Raw genomic sequence first — 17,380 nt, 5'->3', positions numbered from 1 at the left:
TTATGGCTTTTTTTTGTTTAGCTCTTATACAACTCACTATATAGGGATGAGATGAAGGGAAAGAATCAGCCCCAGCAAGTGAAGTAATCCACCACATGTACATAATTTTAATTATCCAGTATTTTGCTCTGGGTGAGACATGAAGGATCACGAGCTTACAGTTTGATGTGAGATGCTGTGAGGAAACTGGATTTTACAGAGCCTTTTCTTCAAGGCAGGCGCAAATCTCTGCCTCTACAGTTACATTTCTGTGTTCCCATGAATCCTGAATTAATACTCTGTTATTTCAGGCCTTGGTGATCATGTTGTCGCAGGTTTCTCACATTAAAATCAGATCATCCCTAACTGGTATTTCCTTGTGGGAATGACCAGTATTCTGTGGCATATAGCAGATGCAGTTTTTTCCCCAAACCATCAATGATAATTTCCATCAATGTGAATTGCTAAGGATCTTAGCTGAATCCATTAGTTCTGTCATTTTCTTGTCTGTCACAGGTAAACAGGACATGAATAAATGAACTTTTATTTCACGTGTCTTCACTTCCCCTCCAGACATGATGTGTTTGAGCTGTCAGTGGCTATTACATTCTTTCCTGACTTGGATTTAAACACTGTATTGTAATTTGTGGAGGTGCAGTTTCATTCATAGTAGCTTTGGTGGTGTTGATTTTCCCTATGCTTGCCTCCAAAAGACATACAGCAGTGTGGCTTGGCTACCATATGCGTAGTGATGAAGTAATTGAGTACTCTGATTATTTTTATTGCTGTAAGAGATCTTTTAGCAGTACAAATTTAACAAAGGAAATTAACATCTTAACATTTTTTCTAGCCCATCAGGATTCTCTGGTGGCTGAAAATCAGTAATTGAGGTCACTTTTGTAGAGTTCAGCTTGACATCCTTAATTAAGAGAATGTGACCACAATTCAGTTACTCTGATAATGCAATTTTGGATTTAATTTTTGAGCTCCTTTTACCTAGATTTCTGGAGCATGGAACATAGGGTGGCCTGTTCTTATATTGTAGATCTAGACATCAGTGTGTCACCTACAATGGCTGTGCAATGTCTTAAAGCCTGGCATAAGTTTTGTTTACTTTCTTTTCAAACACTTGTTGTTGTGAATGAGTACATGTGAATCTCTGTGGTATTAAACATGGCTACCAGTGAACTTTGTGAACTTTCTTTGTCTAATTTGATCTGCCAGTTTTCAGTCTGGCAACCCGTTCATTGAAAAACTGGTCATCAGCTGATTTGCTTGCTAAATTATCCATCTATTGTTACACTGTAGCAGTCATGAGCAGTCTATTATATTGGGTCATTATGAGTTTATTATCCTGAGTGTGCTTAAAACACATAATAGGTGCCTGTTAATGGAACAATAGTTTTTATAAATTAATATAAATAAATGTAAGAATCAGCTAATGCTTTCTCAGTTGCCTTGTTCAAATCTTGTAGATCAAAGCATCGTTTACTCCTGTGGGAATTCTGTGTCACTGTGCATACACAGAATTCATGTCCCCTGCAGTTTTCTTTGCTTTCCCGCAGAAAAATTACTTCTGACGGGGAAGCAAAGGGAAGCCTCAAGAGTGGTCACACACCCTTCCCTGGCAGCTCAAGTCGGTCGGTCTGGGCATCTGGAAGAGCCAGTAGAGATGTAAATCACCATGGGGGGGTGTGGGTGGGCTGGGTGGTCGTGCGTGTGAGAGAGAGAGAGACATTCTGTCCCTCCCGCCTGTTATTGCAGCATGCTCAGCATGGAGGGGCAGGGCTTTGGGGTGTTTCTGAGCAGGCAGGCATGGGCAACCTCTGTTCCCTCAGGCAGAGCAGAATGTAGCAGTCTGCCTCCATAGTGAATTGTTACCATTGTCTTTGTGAATCCCCCAGGAGAATCATCCCCCCGTCCCCAGTGTAGACCAGGCCTTATTATAAGGACAGTCTGACTTATAAATGCTTATGGTGCTTTAGTGATTAGAACTGATCTAAATATTTGGACTGAAAACATTTCCTATCAAAATATATTCCATGAACTGTTTGCTACTGACCTGTCTGGAGATGGTCAGTAGCCAGTATAAATTGTGAGTTTGATTCACCAGCCTTCACTTGCCTATGATGTAACACTGAGCATATGGCTGCAAGGTAAATTGTGATCTAATGGATTGAGTACTGGGTTGGGCATGAAGGGACCTAACATCTGTTCTCATTTCCATGGCTTTTCCCCTGTCTGATGTTGGAAGTCATTATTTATTGTTATTTGTGTTACCATAGTGCTTATGAGCCCTAGTTGTAGACTGGAAGCCCACTGTGCTTGGCACAGTACAAACAGAACAAAAAGTATAGTCTCTTCCCCCAAGCAGCTTACAGTCTAATTGTAGGACAAGCGACAACAGATGGAGAGAGACAGGTTGGGGAGTACAAATAAACAATGAGACAGCATTTGTGAGCTTGACAGGCAGTGGTCTGTGCACATGTCAGCCTAATGATTGTCAAGTTTTTTTGTAGGCATCACAGCACAGGAGAGTTTTGAGAATGGATTGAGAGAAGGACCATGAGATAGCTTTACTGATATTTATGAGAAGAGCCTCTCAAAAATGTGGGGCAGCGTTGGAGAAAGCACAGAAATGCTTGTTTGAAAAAATCAGAATTCTACTTAATTTCTTTTCCTAGCAGGACTTTAATTGTTGAAATATATCCATAAGACAAGTTAATTACAGTAAGTTACTAATGAGTATATTTTAGGGAACAGATGAGAAGTAGTAGTAGTCTAGTGGAAAAGAAACAATATGGGACTTCTTAAAAGGTGGGAAGAGGCACTAAGTGTGGCAGTTACTGAGCTGACAATATTTAGATTAATTTGTAAGTTAACTTTCTCCTGCAATTTTCAAAAAAACAGCAAAAGAACCTCCTTGATTCTCTGCTTACAGCTTGAGTGACCTTTCTTTGCTAAAGAAGGATTTGTATGATAAGTGGGTGGAGTTAGGTTTGTTTATAATTGGCTGCTGTCATGTATGCCAAATTTCGGTTTTTTCCTTCACTAATTAGAATGTCTGCGTATTGCAAACAGTGCTGGGTTCTCCCCTAGGGAGATGGCTTGCTCTATAGGGAACTTTAGTATAGAGAATATGCAAAAGTACCAAATAACTGTTCAGTCACCTGACTCAGATTATTACTTATACTGCACGTGTGTGTGTATCTATGAAATATTAAAAATCTTAAATATGGAAAAACTGTTTAAAATTTGTTTTTTTTAAATGCTAGTAATTAAGACCAGCAAAGTGAGAGAGAATAATGTTAATATGCCATAGAATTATTTGCATGGTAAGATTTATTTTGTTTGAAATTCTCATTTTTCATTTGAGTCTAGCCTTCTTAATGTACTTGGATTTAAGCAATTGGAGTTTATATTAAGCTGCTTAATATGAAAACTGTCCCTAAGTCAAGATTCTTGCATGAACATTTTGAGCAGGCCATAGGTTAATGAAAAGTGAAAGCAGAGCACAGACATGCTGCTGAGGAAGCATTAAGTTGCTCTCTGCAGCTGAAGTGTTTTACGTAGGCACCTGTGGGCTTCATTGCGTTCAATATACAGACTGCAGTATGAGGCAGGCACTGACTCTGCTGACTCCAGTACACTCCTTCACTGCTGTTCTGCCTGTTTCTTGCTGTCCAGAAGACAGACAAAATGGTGCAGTGTGTTCTGGGTTTAGAAAAAAATAATCTTCAACATGATCCAGAGGTGAGTTTGTAACATTGAGTGGGAGAGGAGATTATATTAGCAAGATTAAGGGAGTGGATGGAAATCAGGATGTATTATGTTTTCCTGTATGTTTCAGAATGCATTTGTGGGCATTTGTATAGTGATATGTAATGTATGGATACATACAGATTGTGTGTGGAGATTTAAAAATATACAGTATATATACAGTATATATATGTGTGTGTGTGTCCATGTGCATCCATGTCTATATTAAAATATTTATAACATTTTTAAAGAAACATTTATTTTTATTTTAATACTATGGATGTGTCATCTGAATAATTTGTAAGCAAATGTATGTTTTTTCTTTTTTTAACTGTCACAACTTCTCCCAGTTTCTCTCTTTTTGTTATTGTTTTATGATATTATAGAGCTTTAGTAGAGGATTCTGAGCTGACTCCGAAAATCAGAGGAATGAACACTAGAGTTGACACTTCATCTTTTATTGATGACTGTAAAACACTGTTAAGTTCGCATTGCAAATAACTAGACTTTAAATTATTACCTTTTTTAAAAAGTCAAATTTTTGTAACAATCGGCCATATTGCACACAATGAGGGAGACGATAAGGAATTGGGACAAGTCTCATTAAGAAACCAAGGACACAAATGCGAACATTTAAAAAAAACCTCTCTTACATTATGATCTTCATTTATATCTTTCTTATTTTTAAGCCTGTATAAAAGCATAGACAGTTAAGTCAATCAGAATAATGTTAATGAGAAAAACATAATAGCAACAAAAATTGTAGTTTCAATACAATCTGATCAGAGTAGATCTCCTAATTATACATTATAATCTCATTATTATATTGCTGGAGATTTATCACTTTTCAGTTTTTAAAAATATATCTAGATTTCTCTTTAGTTTTTGATGTCTGAAATACATGTGTTAACATACTGCTGATTCACAAGCTTTGGTCATGGGATGCTGCTGATTTTAGAGTGTAGAGAAGGGGCTGGATTCACCAGCTACAGCTGGGTGCGGATTTGACAGTTTGGGCTGAAATACGTTAATAGTGTAGTTCCCCCTCCCGCTCCCATCAGAAAAATCATTCACAGAGTAACATTTTCAGCAGTGGTGCATTATCATGGGGGAGGGAGGATAGAGGACAAGAGGACATGTTAGTGTTTAAAATTAGGGAGCCCCTTGTCTTCAAATTAAGGGAGAATACCATGCGTGTACACTTCAACAAATAGAAAAAGCTAAGCATGTAAATACAGTACACAGACATCTATGTTGTTGTTGCTTAGCTCTTTGGGCATGTGTGTGCTTGTATGTTTTTAGAAATTCAATTATGATATGACTTTGTAATGAAAATCCTGTTTTTGTTGGGTGAGAAAATAGTATCTAACCAGGCAGTTGAAATACTGTATTTTAAGGGATAAAATTATGTTTGTTTATTTTATTTTAAGGGTTAAGCATAGCATTTTAACATTTCACTTCCATTTTTCTGTTTGTTTCATTTGTTTATTAATGCACTCTTCTGTTTTGTGCTTTCATAGTACATGCACAATCCCCACCCCCTCTTTATTACACCAGAAAAATGTAGCTCAAGGCACAAGGAACATCGGTCTTGATGTAATAGTACTGTGTACTTCATACTTAATATGTTTTGTAACATTTTCTGGGAAGAAGGTGCACATCCCCATTTTCCTCTTATGCCTAAATCACCTCCTATTGCTCTTCACAGATGCCACTCTCTCATAACTGACATGAAATTCAGAACAATGTATGAGACCTATAGATGCCAAAAAAGAGTAACAGAATGCTTCAGTATATACTCTAGGGAGTACAAAAGGGATCTACTATACCATATTCTACCTCTTCATGTCTCTAGAATGTTACATAACTCTGACTGAGCTTTGCAGATGAAACAAAGGAATCTGATTGGCTTTTTTACAAGGTACAGCACTAGTGAGAACCATTCAACCTGTGTGCTCCCACATCAGCATGGAGAAATGATAAGAGTAGAAACATTCTGAAGTGAATATTTTTGTTACATTAATGGCGGCTGTTAGATATTTCCTTTGGAATGTTATATCTTCCACCCAGTCGTTATTCTGTAATCAATAAGTGATCTGTAATTTGCTTGTTAATGCGTAACTGCAACATACCACAACATTCTAACTGGTGCTTACTTTGTGCCAGGGCTGAGCTCCGGCATGTCTAGGTTTGGCAGTTCATATCCCAGACACCTCTGGGCTTCGTGCGTCAGCTATGGAAGTAAAAAAATAGTTTGAGCCCTGGTATCTCTTTCCTTACAAATTAAGCGTTGATGCTAACATACTTTACGGTGGCTGATTATACTAGATAAATGATTTCTTCTTACAGATATGTTTAAAACAAAGGTAAAGGTTTTAAAATCTCCCTTAAGAGGAAAAGTTTACATTTTGTTTAATGAGAATAAAGAGAATCACAGCTTCTTCAAATTTTGGAAATATGACATGGTGAAGAGCTTTACACTGAGGACAGAAGATTACTTGAAAAAAGCATTGGCCACCAGCCCAAAAGTATCTTAATTTAACTATAGAAGCATGTCATGTTGGACTTCAGGGACACTTTCTATGAGAAAACATAATTGGCATTCAAACAGCAGGGTGTTGCAGTCAAAACAGGTGGAGAATTGTTTTCTGTCTAATGCTTATTAGGGACACCCTCGAGAAAGGAGAATAATGCATGCTAGCCTTTACATATTTATTATTCATGGATAGCTGCTCTAGTGAAATACAGTTATAATTACTTAACCAAATGTATGCCTTCTTCCCTTTAATTTAAAATATTTAAAAGGTTAGCTATACTCTGAAACTATGTACTGAGTGCATTCTTCTGTTTGAAACCACAGTAGTTCAACCTTTGTTCTATTGCAGTTGAGAGGCTACAGTGAATATGTGAAAATGTTGTAGGTATATTAGTGGTGAAGATTTAAAAAGAAAACATAAGAAATCTTGCTGAGTCAAGGCTGGTAGAGCAGAACCAGAAAAAAATGGAAAAATCAGGTAGCAGCAGCATATGTACAGATATATTCCCCATGATAAAAATCAGCCATTACTGGTACAGTCTGCTTCTGAGCTGATTTTTCTAAATTATCTGATATGCTAATAGAGAGGCTGGGGGAGACAGCTGGTTGCTAGTGTTACATGCTGAAAACAAAATGGCTGGTGGATATTAGTGCTGCAAATTGCAGATGAGGAGCTGGCTGCAATTAAGATTTTTTTTTAATTGAAAGGGAATTAAACTAAATACAATTATTTGGCTAGCTTTTGGGCCAGATGTTGTTGAAATAGCAGAAAGGAAAACAATTTTTATTAAAGAAAATTTACAAACAAATCTTAAATTGCTCCTTAAAAACAAAGTTTTTTATTAAGAATTAAATGCTAGATAAATGTTCAGCTGTGCAGCTAGGGACTGCTATTAGTGTTTCTTGAGGGAATTTTATTAAGAATAGTTGACCTAGACTTTAGCGGTACTGGTCTCTTTGCAAATGTACAGCATGTAGTATGTAATTCTTTAAAGCAAATACTTCAGTGCTTTTTTTAAAAAAAAAAAAAAGTTGACACACACAAGAGCCCTGTCAATCACAAAGTGTTTTATGTGTTGCAAGAAATGCTGTTTGGATCAGGAGATAGATTTCAGTTTCAAGCTTCCCAATGTTTTAATTTATTAAGGAGGAAGGGAGGGCTCTATGAAATAGATAGGGTATTTTTAGTTATAGGTCAGGTTGTGTCTATGGGCTGGCACACATTGGTTTGTCTTCCTCCTGGACAGTGCTCCAATGAAAGGAAAGTTTCTGTGACATTTGGAATATCTGTTTTCACTTTGGAGAATTTACCTTTCTGCCATTGTGAACCAGATAATAAAAAAGTTTGACTGTGACCGAAAGTGATTTCCATCTGATAGCTATTTAATGGCCTGCTGTATTGGAACTGAATTGATAATCTTCATCTAGAGTCTAATGGAGAATTTCAGCCTCACAGAAATACCACTGCAGTTGGTACTAACTGGCCCCTTTCTTGAAGCTCTCTCTTATTGGTAGAAGTGTTCCTTCTATGTCAAGTTAAGGTATGCTGTTTGGCAATTTGCAGTGCTGCTACCTATGGTATGCAGTGGCTGCTCTATGAATACGTAAAAGATGTTGGCCTTCATGTCTATTACTCTTGTGCCTTCACAAATGCTAAATTCACTACAAAAGGATTTAAGCGCTACAGTATTTGCACATATTGCATTTTCTTGTCCCCTTCCATTTCAAGAAAAATAAGTATAATGTTCCCTAAGAAAAAACAAGATAGGCAGAGAATCATAAATGAGTTTGCAAAAGATCTGATATCCCACTCTTAAATCTTTACCAGCCATGGAATTGTAACTTTAAGGCTGACTTGGTCATCTGTTGCATTCCTTTCAGAACGTAAACTGAGGTGAAATATTTTCATTTAAATTTATTTTGTCAAGCTGTAGCATCTTTGATGTTATAAAGTAGGTGGCAGTCTGTTCAGGTAAATGTTACACCATTTCATAGCGTAAGTTCTATTGCACATAATGTGACTTGTTTGGATGGTGCTGCAGACATTAGTCCTGTTAGTTCAGCAGGAAACATATTTACATCAAAATTGTCTATGCACATATACAAATTCCTCATTTGTAAATATTAATTTCATTAGGATAAAATAAGGGCATGTATGTTAAACAAGAGGCAGAGCTTGGGCCAAGACTTCTGAAAGTGGGCCTATTAGTTTTAATGGAGCAACAAGATGAGCCATATCACTGCCTTATCACAGGCTGTACACTGAGCATGCTAAGGCCCTAATGCTGCAAAACAGTATTCGTGAGAGTAATCCTTACTGACATTATCAGTTCCTCTGACCTCAGTGCAACTACTTGCATGAGTAAGGATTACTTGCATGAGGAAGGTTTTGAAGAACCTGGTATTTAAAAGGATGGAAGATAAAGTCAGTTGTCTTGTGTTTTACTTCACAAAGCTGTGGGCCTGATTTCTTCATAGTTATTCCACTGTCGTCAATGCAGTATGCTAAAAGGGTATGCTAAATTTGTTGATGCTAAAGGATTCAGTGGACTTAATTTCAATTGGTTTATGAGAGTTGTGGTTTTGTTTGGGGAAATAAAAGTTACAGATCGTAGCTTACTATTTAAATTGATACGATGTTTTAGACAGAGTACTACTAGAACAATAATATGACCTTAGAATTCACTTAGACCAGTTGATTTCCTTATTTGCACTGATCAAAAATCATTGTTCCTTGTTGGTATATAGAACATTCCTCAAACTTTATTTAAATATTAACTAGACATTTTTAACTTGAAACACACTATGAAAACTTTTAACATCTAGAGTAACAATCTAAAGGATACTGATTTATGGTTTAAAATTCATTAATATTTATAAAGCCGTTACTTTAGATTAACTTTGTTTCCCTATGACGACATATATTCATCCACGCTCTTGGCAGATGCCTTTTACAGTCAAATAATAGGTTTAATTATAACAGGTTATTTTATCAGAGAGTTATTGCTGAAATAGGGTGCCTCTTGTTCCAAGTGCTGTTAGGTCAGATAAGTATATTCTAAGGTTATAATGATCTCACATGCTGTGTAAGAGTAAATCAGGCATAAATCATCTTTAAAATAATTGCAGCCAGTTATTAAGAGATCTTGCAAGTTTATAGCTGCTTTGGTTATGCTGCAGGTGGTTATGCAATAATTGATCAGAAAATATCAGGACAAGGGACCTGCACAGTAGACACCCTGCATTTTCAAATTATATTAGATATTATTCTGAAAGAATTTATTGATGGGAAGACTTATATCTGTCAATGCTTTCTGCATTAAAGACCAAATATATATAATCTTACTGCAGAGATGCAAAGATTATCTCAGATTAACACAGGAAGCTTGTGGGACCATTTCAAAAATAATGAAATCAGTTTTGTCTTGAAGCTTGATAACAGTACTCAGTTTAGTGGCTTCTCTAATACTTATTTAGTGTGTCATATGATGGTGACAGCACATAGTACTATCTCTATGAAATGAAAAAAATAGCTGCACAATGTCAATATAAAGTGACAAAGAGTCCTTTGGCATCTTATAGACTAACAGACGTATTGGAGCATAAGCTTTCGTGGGTGAATACCCACTTTATCAGGCTTTATTCATAAAGTATTAAAATGTCATAAAATAGTTAACTTTTTATGTGAGCAATGTTATCACTTTTTTCTTTGATGCAGATAAATTGTAGGTTGATCCTCTATCAGTTACACTTTCCTAATGCAGGTTTTACCACTGAGAATTGGCCCTGTAGTTCCCCCCCTTTTCAGATGGGTTTGGGATGTGCCACATCCTCAAAAGCATCAACAAAGCAGTGTCCTCTGATACTGTGCACATTTGTTCATGTGAACCCACATTTGGTGCAAGAATATTTTATATAAAGGACTGTCCCGGTGCCACCCTCACTTCTGTTCCTGCTGCCGTAGGTTGCATTTTGCTGAACCATCACTGCGTACTACTCTTTTCTGTTTTTATAGTTTGTAGATTATATGTGGTTTCAGGGGACAAATAAGTAATTTAGTTTCAATAGTTAATCTTTAGAATAGGTAGGTCTGTGCTATTGAATGATTCAATGCTAGTTGTAGTTAGAGTGACCAGATGTCCTGATTTTATAGGGACAGTCCCGATATTTCGGAGCTTTTTTTTTTATATGGGCTCCTATTACCCCCCACCCCCATCCCAATATTTCACACTTGCTATCTGGTCACCCTAGCTGTAGTCTGTGTCACTGCCTGATTCCAAGCTGTTCCTTGTCCATTCCATTCTCTGTTATAAAGCCAATTTTCCTCATTGTAGTCCTGCATTAAAAAAAAAAATCAAGATTAAAATAATGTGCAGTTTGTCGCAATAAAATGTCCCCAGTGGATGAACACACCTGAAGCTTTAAGTAGGTAGGAGAAGGGTGCCTGTTGTATCACATGGACTAGAGTATTGGAAGAAGGGGTGCTTGCGTTTTGGATTCTTTGATCTAATCATAGATGTTAGTGCAAATTTATGTTTCCTTGGATGCCATATGTTGCCTTGATTCCAGTTTGGGAAACAGTGACCAGTGCTTTACTCTTTAGGGTAAAGTGACCTTTGCCCTGAGTTCTTACTTCATATCTTCAGGTTCTGGGAGAGTAGGATTACCTCTAAACTGTCCTGCCTCCAGTCCACAAGCTCGGATTTAAGAATATCCAGAGTCAGCCTTTGTGCCATTTGGGCGGGAATCAGAGGTTCATCTATCTGGTTGGCTTTTAAATCCATGTCTCCTGTGATAGAGCCAGGCCAGTTGGGAGCAACAGAGTAGTAGAAGGGAGATATACTGGCCACTGGATAAGCAGTTTTCTGTTCCCTGAGTGACCAGAGCAGGGGGTGCTCCAGGCTAATGAGAACACCTGACTCCAATTAACCTGCTAAGAGTCAGGTGAGGCTGTTAAGCACCTGACTCTAATTAAGGCCCCTCTTATGCTATAAAAGGGCTCACTCCAGTTAGGCCAAAGACAGCCAGGGAGCTAGAGGAGAGGAAGTGTGTGCGTGCAAGAAACTGGGAGCAAGAGGCGTGCAAGAAGCTGAGAGTGAGTAGGCATACTGCTGGAGGACTGAGAAGTGCAAGCATTATCAGACATCAGGATGAAGGTCTGATGGTGAGGACAAAGAAGGTGTTGGGAGGAGGCCATGGGGAAGTAGCTCAGGGAGTTGTAGCTGTTGCGCAACTGTACCAGGAGGCACTTTAGACAGCTGCAGTCCACAGGGCCCTGGGCTGGAACCTGGAGTTAGAGGGTGGGTCCAGGTTCTTCCCAAACCTCCGAACTCCTGATCAAACACAAGAGGAATTGACCTGGACTGTGGCTTCTACCAGAGGGGAAGGTCTCTGGGCTGTTTCCCGACCCACAGGGTGAATCTGTGAGGTGGGCAAATCTGCCAATAAGCGCAGGACTCACCAAGGTAGAGGAGGAACTTTGTCACACTCCCTTCAAGGCTTCTGGGGCTCATGGCCTCCTGCATATATATGATTGCATTTAACATATTTGCAGTCTTGGTGAATAGCAATTACAATACATACATGATTATGCATCACTAAGTTCAATAATCCCTCTTCTAATGAATTGTATTTTCCCATGTCCTCAGGGGAGTCATATTTTCCAGTCTCTGTCTGCAGTGGTAGGAATGGATGTTGCACACCTGGCCTGGGCAGCATCTCTGGATAGTCTTTAGAGTCATGTTATGTTATGGAAGCTCCAGCAATCATTGCTTTCTAGTTTGTTACCAGACTGATGGTGCTAACAATTGTGCTCAAAAGAATGTGAAGGTAATGAAGAAAATACAGTTGGAAAAGTCAAGTGTAGGTGATTATCTTCCTTTCTTATCATTTCACTTAGTTGTGGGAGAAGCAACTAAACTATCCAGCATAGTTGTAAGGCAGTGTTATCAGTTTATCATGAGTACAAAGAGTGCTTAGGCATGGCAGGGTAAGGAATATGAACGAACTGCACATTTTCAGAATAGAAATGTTGTGCATAGCTATGATAACTTTTTCTTTTATGATGGGGGAAAAAAGGAGAGGGAAGGATGGGTCAAAATGTTCCCATTGTAGAAATGCTTTTGTGGCTCATAAAATACTGCTTTTTCGTTGTCTCAATTGCTGTTTAATGACCTAAATATCTGCATTGTTAAACTGGATTATTTAAAATGTGTTAATTTGTATAGTTTTCTCAAGAGGATCTGCAAGATGAGCAGTGACTCAGCATGTGTACACAACAGAGCTGTTACATGATCAGAATATGCTACTGCAGTATGGTGGAAAAATGAATATAGTTTATTTTATGTCATGCACTGCTGTTGTCCATTTTGCCTTGATACGTTTATTTACTTTTTTTAAAAAGTTGTTTGTGAATAGCGTGTTTTGGAACCGTACAGACAGAAGAAAAGGCATTGTCCATGCCCCCAAAGAACTCATCATCTAAATTAAATTACTAGTTCAGACAGGTAACACGCAGTTTTAAGGTGGTTTGAGTTCTGCATGTTTTGCAGTTAAAGTGTGAGTGAGGAAGGATTAAGAGGAGGAAAGGGAGGCTGTTTGTTTCAAAGGGAACAAGAGGCAGTTCCAGGTGTAAGGAAAAGCATGGAAGATGGCGTGATGATTGCAGTGGGAGAAGAATGTAAAGTGGCTGGTTAGGAAGGAGGTGCATACTGTAGGCAGTGGGAGGGATAGTAAGAGGAAATAAGCACAAAGATGTAGGCAGAGATGTAGTTTTATGCAGGGCCTTTAAGAGTCTTCTTTAGATTAGTAAGAAAGCAGTGAAATTATGAAAAATCTTTTCCCGGGCACTCAGTGGGATCTACATACATACCTCCAGCTCAACATTATCTGCATCAGTTCAAATATAACTTTTTTCTAAAGCTTGAAAAGTGGTAAAACAGCTCTTTTCCCTCTAAACTTGAAGTGATTCTAAAATTTTAATACATTTAAAAATCATAGACTCATAGGACTGGAGGGGACCTTGAGAAGTCATTTAATCCAGTCCCTTGAACTCAAGGCAGGACTAAGTATTGTCTAGACCATCCCTGACAGGTGTTTATCTAACCTGCTCCATAAGACGGCCGCTGCTGGCACCCACCGCCCCAGTACCAAGGTGAATGTCTCCAAGTTGCCGGCCTCCACCACGGCACTAGCAGAGCCTCTGACGGAGATGGCACCGGTGACTGCTTCTGCCTTGGCACCACTTCTGAAGACCTCCGGAACCACAATGCCAACACCAGTGACATCAGCACCCACGCAGCCCTCTGCACCGACGGCACAGATAACACTGCTTCCCACGGCACTCACACCATCAGTGCCGTGTCTTTTCCTGCACCACGGGCATTTGTTTGTCTCATCCACTCCACAAGTCTCTTCTCTTTGGTACTGATGTTTCCCCGAGACTATTAGCTCCACATCAGCATCTATCTCAAATTCCACTGTGATTTTCCAGTGATGAGAACGATGATGCTGAAGAGGTATTCTCCCCTCGCCACTCTTCCACCATCAGAACACCCATGACCACTGCATCACCCAGGTCTCGATCATCCTATGACCATAACATCCCTCCCTGGTATCGACACCGATGGCTGAGACCTCCCATGTCCTATCCAGGACAGTGGCCTTATTGGAGACTTGGGGGTCATATATAAGATGCCACAGCAGACACCCTAGTCCTCATAGGGAAGCATCAAAATCCCCACCTCCACCCTCACATAGAATGGAGGAGGACATACAGGAAGACCCTATGGCAGAGCAGGCAGTAGATACTGCCCCAGACACCTTGCCACCCATGAATTCCTCCTTTTCTCCTGATGAGGCTATAATATCTCCACTATTGACAATAGCGGGGGATTTTTCCCAGTTTCAGGGCCTGTTTAAAAGAGTGGCCGATGAACTTAAGATTGCCCTTGAGGAGGTGTCAGAAACTCAGAATTAATTAACCGACATCTTACATACTTCCTCCTCCTCTAAGATAACATTGCCCATCAATGCTGCTATCATGAACCTGGCAAAAACAGTTTTGCAAACACCAGCCACAATTCCACTTACCTGTAAAAGGGCTGATTGAAAATACTACATCCCACCTAAGGGATCCGAATGCTAATTCGCTGGTGGTAGAGGCAGCCAACCAAAAGGGCAAGCAACAACATTTCAGATCCACTCCTTTGGACAAGGAAAGCAAGAGGCTAGACCCCTTTGTACGAAAAGTCTATGCTTCCTCTACACTCCAACTCAGTGTCCAATTATTTGGCTCTACTGGCTAAGTATGACCACAAAAACTACGCTAAGTTTAACAATTTTGTAGACATTCCAGAAGCAAAGAGACAGTTCAAATTATTAGTCTCCGAAGGCCAAACCATCCCCTACGTGATGCTGCAAGCTTGACTAGATGCTGCCGACTCTGCAGCCAGATCCACTACCACAGCCGTAGTCAATGCTTCCACCCTGTCTGTCTTCAGGGACCCCTCTCACGAACTTTGTTGTGCCAAGAAGTAGAACATCTCCTCCAATTGGGTGCAGTGGTGTTGGTCCCCGAACAACACGGGGAAAGCGGTTTTACTCCCACTAATTTTTAACACAGAAGAAAAGCGGGGTGGGGGTGACCCATCCTCGACCTCAGGTGACTAAACAAGTTCGAAAAGATGCAACGGTCACTCTAATAACTATCATACCAACGCTGGAACAGGGGAACTGGTTTTCAATCCTTGACCTCCAAGATGCCTATTTTCATGTGACGATATACTCCACTCACAGGCGGTTTCTCAGATTTACGTTAGGCACAGACCACTGTCAATACAAGGTGCTACCCTTCGGCATGTCAACAGCACCCCATATCTTTTCCAAGATCCTTGCAGTGGCAACGGTGCATCTGAGGAAGAAAGGAGTTATTATATTATTCTCTTACCTGGATGATTGTCTCCTCAAGGCTCATACTCGATTCGAAGCCGTTCACTCCACGCAAATGCCAGTAAACTGCTTCCATAGCCTCAGCCTATAAATAAGCACAAGGAAATCAACAATAGAACCTACCCAACAGCTGGTATTCATCAGAGCCTATCTTGACTCCACGACAACGAAGGCATCCCTCCCATGGGACAGATTTGACTTCATACAAACAATCATGGCCACAGTGTGCAGCAGCCCATGAACTACGGCCCACGAATGCCTACAACTTCTGGGCCACATGGCAGCATAGAAATCAGTAGGAAGCTATCCATATGCTCCACTTACATAGACAAGAGGAAGAGATTCACGATATGGTGCACCACAAAACAAGCATACGCTGCTTCTGCTCCTTTCCCAATGATACAAGACTATCTCCTATAACTCAGAGTAGTTGGGCCTTTCTGTCAGCTCACTGAAGGTCCACCTAGTGGCAATCACTGCTTTCAGTCAAAAGATTGATGACACCTCAATCTTCACTCACCCTGTCACCAAATGATTCCTAAAAGGCATCCAAGCCCTCTATCCAGAAGTGAGGCCACCTACTATACCTTGTGACTTAAATCTTGTGCTCACCCTCCTAATTTGTCAACCATTTGAACCCTTGGCAACTTGCTCCTTCTTACACCTGTCCATGAAAGTATCCTTCCTCATTACCATCACATCAACGAGATGTGTAAGGGAGATAGGGGCACTTATGTCTGAACCCCCATATACCATCTTTCTTAAAGACAAAGTTACATTGGCACCCATCCCAAATTCTTTTCCAAGCGGCACTCATCCTTCCATATTAACAAACCACTGCAGCTCCCAACTTTCTTCCCGAAGCCACATGCAAACTCGTTCGAGGCGACCATGCACACGCTGGACGTTAGAAGAGCTCTTGCATTTTATCTGGACAGAACAAAACCATTTCAGGCTACTCCTAAACTTTTTGTATCCATAGCAGAAAGATCCAAGGGAGCTCCCATATCCACACATTCTCTAAATGGATATGTGGCTGTATTCTACTATGCTATCATCTAAGGGTCGTTCAGCCTCCAACAACCACCAGAGCGCATTCTAGAAGGTCCATCTCCACTTCCACAGCATTACTAAACAATGTCCCATTGACAGACATTTGCAAGGTTGTTACCTGGGCATCTGAACACACTTTTGCCAAACTTTACGCCATCACGCAAGGCCCTAGAACAGATACTCAACTTGGCCGAGCGATACTTTCCGCTGCTTTATTTCCTACTCTGAAGCCTCAACCATCTTAAAAGGCACTGCTTTACAGTCACCTGAAGTGGGGCACCCACAGGGACATGTCTTGAAGAAGAAGAGAAGGTTATTCACCTTATGCAGTAACTGAGGTTCTCCAAGATAATTACAAACAATAATTATAAGCAAGTCTTAGTATACAACATTTGGTGATACACAAGAAGTTCTCCATATATACAATTATATCAATGTAACAGTTACCATGTTTGTATTTTAGAGATTTTTAAGTAAAACAATGAGAAATATGCAGAAGAACAGATTAATTGTTCATTGCAAGATCCAGGTTTACAATCTCCATTCCTGTATGTGTGCCACTAATATTAATTTTGGAGCTCAAAGGTTATGTAGTTCTTCTTCGAGTGCTTGCTCATATCCATTCCAGTTAGGTGTGCGCGCGCCGCGTGCAAGTTCGTCGGAGAAACTTTTACCCTAGCAACACTCGGTGGGCCGGCAGGTCGCCCCCTGGAGTGGCGCCACTATGGGTGCCTGATATATACCCCTGCCGACCCAACCGCTCCTCAGTTCCTTCTTACCGCCCATGTTGGTCGTTGGAACAGTGGAGCGCAGCTTAGCTGACCTCCGTTTCCCTAGCTACTCGTAGTTATTGTGTATTTAGATATGTAGTTATAATCCTTTTATATATATATTTATCTATACTTATGAGTTTTTTTTTTCTTTGCTAACATTGCACTCCCTGGACATCAATAGAGCGCTCGCTTTTATGTTGAGCGGACAAAACCATTTTGTAACACGCCCCAACTCTCAGTCGCAGTAGCAGTCCGAAGGAAAGGCCTACCTGTTTCCTCTCAGTGGATCTCATCTTGGGTGATAACGTGCACCCGCACTTGTTATGATTTG

The 17,380-nt window shown here is 39.9% G+C and overlaps 1 protein-coding gene across 10 annotated transcripts in view; it reads left to right on the top strand.

Annotated features, from left to right (window-relative positions):
• Positions 1 to 17,380, top strand: part of TANC2 (tetratricopeptide repeat, ankyrin repeat and coiled-coil containing 2) — a 631,424-nt gene that overhangs the window by 230,983 nt on the left and 383,061 nt on the right. Inside the window, exon 1 of one of the 10 annotated variants that reach the window (XM_075059586.1) lies at positions 3,606 to 3,732. The exons of the other annotated variants lie outside the window; for them this stretch is intronic. The gene's annotated coding sequence lies outside the window, so the exon portion shown is untranslated. Of the gene's footprint in view, positions 1 to 3,605; positions 3,733 to 17,380 lie in introns of those variants that run through there. 10 annotated transcript variants of the gene reach the window in all.

Source organism: Chelonoidis abingdonii, chromosome 21 (genome assembly GCF_003597395.2).
Source record: "Chelonoidis abingdonii isolate Lonesome George chromosome 21, CheloAbing_2.0, whole genome shotgun sequence".
Taxonomy (NCBI): Eukaryota; Metazoa; Chordata; order Testudines; family Testudinidae; genus Chelonoidis; species Chelonoidis abingdonii.
Note: the sequence above shows the minus strand (reverse complement) of the source record. Positions and strands in the feature narration are given on the sequence as shown.